The sequence below is a fragment of the Mastomys coucha genome, unplaced genomic scaffold (genome assembly GCF_008632895.1).
Source record: "Mastomys coucha isolate ucsf_1 unplaced genomic scaffold, UCSF_Mcou_1 pScaffold15, whole genome shotgun sequence".
In the NCBI taxonomy this organism is placed as follows: domain Eukaryota; kingdom Metazoa; phylum Chordata; class Mammalia; order Rodentia; family Muridae; genus Mastomys; species Mastomys coucha.
Window position 1 is genome coordinate 67,944,276 of NW_022196897.1, and position 3,427 is coordinate 67,947,702.

A 3,427-nucleotide genomic window follows, 5' to 3' on the forward strand; every position below is an offset into this window, starting at 1 on the left:
CCCGTGTGTGTGTGTGTGTCTGTCTGTCTTTCATCTGCAGACTCAAGGGAACTAGAGCAGTGGTAGTGTGGTCCACCTAGACCTTAAAGCAGGGTAGAAGAAACTGCTACCCAACATTCATTTATAAACTATTTCATGAGTAAGCATGTAAACATACATATTACTCTGTGTTTTATGGTTTATTTTTAACTTCAGAGAGTTTATATCACATAGTAATTAAAAGGAAAAACAAGACCCTATTAATTCAAAATTAGTTATTGTCTTTTATTGGCAAGAGGACTCCGTGGGTAAATGGTGCTTGTCTTGAAACCTGACACCTGAGTTCCCACATGGTGGAAGGAAAGGGCTGACTCCCAAAAGTTGTCCTTTGACATCCTTTCCACACAATTGCACATGGATGCCTCCCTTCTACATACACAGTGGTCTGATGTAGTTTGATATGATCCTTATGTATAATTCTTATATATAAAGTACATAGAGTTTGATATTATCATTATCACTGTAGCCTTTTTCTCATTTCAGTTCAAAAGTAGAGCTCTCCATCATGCCAATAACTAGATTGCATAAACAGATGTTCTTTGTCATTTATTATATATTTTTAAAATTTCTTTTCCCCAGGACTTAGGGAAAAGAATTACCTAGAACTCCTCACTAACAGCAGAGAGAAAAAAACAATTGTGCTGGAGTCTGTTATTAGAATATTTAGCATATGTATTGTTTGGATTTTATTAAATTGTATGCTTTCTATGTTTGACACTGTGCTTAGATAGAAGCCACAATCAACAGAACCCAGTTTGTTCAGTTTGTTTAAGAAGAATTTTTTTTTTTTAAGAGTAGAGAATATTGATGTACAGAGTCATTAGAAGAGCCACTGGGGAGATTGAGTATTCATATGCAGAATGAAGCTCTTTCATCTCTTACTGGTTACAAAACTAAACTTCAATTTTACTAAAGACACAAATATAGTATCTGAAAGTATAAGAACACTATAAAAATTTAGGGGGGATTTCTTAGGACATTGGAATGGATAGGTTGTTTTTGAACATGACTCCACAAACTCAGAGAAGTAAATGAAAGACAAACAAATGGGAGTCTATCACAAAAGAAAGCTTTTACTCAGTGAAGGAATTAACTAGCAGAGGGAAGACAGAACCCACAGAACAAGAGAATATTTTGCAAGCTACATGTACTGGCTAGTTTTGTGTGTCAACTTGACACAGGCTAGAGTTATCACAGAAGGGAGCTTCAGTTGGGGAAGTGCCTCCATGAGATCCAGCTGTGGGGCATTTTCTCAGTTGCCCCTTGTGGGTGGTGCCATCCCTGGGCTGGAGGTCTTGGGCTCTATAAGAGAGCAGGCTGAGCAAGCCAGGGGAAGCAAGCCAGTAAAGAACATCCCTTCATGGCCTCTGTATCAGCTCCTGCTTCCTGACCTGCTTGAGTTCCAGTCCTGACTTCCTTTGGTGATCAACAGCAATATGGAAGTAAGCCGAATAAACCCTTTCCTCCCCAACTTGTTTCTTGGTCATGATGTTGTGCAGGAATAGAAACCCTGACTAAGACACTACACATCTGATAAGGAGAAGGTCATTGAAATGTATAAGGACCTCCAGGAAGTCAATAACCTGTAGTCAGCATAACCTGATTACAACTGGGGGAATCATAGAAAATGTAAACCATAGGCCTGTGAAAGTCAGAATGGTTGTCATGAACATAATAAGTGCTGAGTACTGATATGGATAGGGAGAAAACAGGAAATTGCACCCTTTTGTTATGGTATTAATTAGTATTGCCATTATGGAAAATACATGGAGGTTCTTTAACACTTGATCCATCAATCCTATTCCTGAATATATGTCCAAAAGAAAGGAAGTCTAAATGTCAGAATGACCCTTCTTTCTACGTAAGCAGTGTTCACAATAGTGAATGAATAGAGGCAACAAACCAAAGTGTTCGTCTCCTAAATGTCTCACCGCCTTTCTATCCAGCGGAAATAAGGAGGCAACAACGAGCTCTTCTCCATGCAGTTTAATCAGGAACCTTCATTTTTACTTCTTCTCTAGCTAGCTTCTTTTATATTCTTCTATATATTCTTCTTACATCTTACTAGTTACATCTTTCTTACTACTACTTACATCTTTACAACTTCCTACTTTACTACTTATATCTTACTACTTCTATTTTACTACTTCTATTCCCTACATACTTACTCCTAATTATCTATTCTTACTATCTATCACATCTTACTTACTATCCTTACATCTTACTTCGTACATACTTACTCCTATCTATACATACTTACTCACTATTCTTATACATCTTACTTATTATCACTCCAGCCCCCAGCCCTTGTGGGTTAAATACTTTCCCTGGTCCCAATCAGCATCGGCTACATGGCAAAACATAATAGGCTGCGGGAAAATCATGCCAGCTTGCGTCACAAACTAGAGGCACACAGCTTTTCCAACTAAGGCTTGTTTATCTCAATGCTCTCTGCTCTGGCCAGAGACCAGGTGTTCAATATATATATATATATAGGGTGGCAGCTGCGGCTTCCCACACCTAACATCATGAATACTATGGAACAATTATATAGCCATAAACAAAGAATGACACTTTTATTTATGACAACATGAATGGAAATGTTGTGTGTGTGTCTAATTATTGGTGGTTGATAACTTTTCAACTGATCCCTAAAATTAGTCAAAGTTGAAAATGTGTGAGGTTCCAACATTAGCATCATCTAAGACCTTGTTAGACACACAGAATGATGTACCCTGGCCTAGAATCACAGCTGTAGATCAATAGGCCCAGGCTATCTATTTGCACATTAGCAATCTAGAAGCACCTCTGAAAATTTTCTTTTTCAACCCCAGTGCACATGTGAATTCTATGGAGGAATTAAATTTACTGGGTCCTTACTCCAGGGTTTCACATTCAACAAGCTCCTGATGAGTCTGGACCATGGACATTTACAAAAAGTTCACAAATATTGCCTATTCTGTTGGTACAGGATTATACTTCTGAGCTGCTGATTCTGCAGTACTAATTACTAAGAATAGTAGCGCGAGCAGAGATGTTTTTTCATGGTTTAAATGCAAAAGGGATGTTGAGGTGACACATGGGCTCTTTTCCCATTTGTACACTTTGATGACAGCCAGCCTTCTGTTGAGGGGACAATACATTGATGGGAACAAAGGTTTGAAGACCTCTCTAATACCCATGAAAAAGAAGAAAGCATCTTTTAATGCGGGAAGATGGATCCCCCAAATAAGGGCAAATCCAGTCTATCAGAGTTGAGAGTCTCAGGCCCATCTTATTACTGTTCATACAGAACAATATGTGAGTAAAATAAAAAGAACTGTCCAATTTTCAGAGGAACCGCCAAACTGATTTCCAGAGTGGTTGTACCAGTTTGCAATCCCACCAG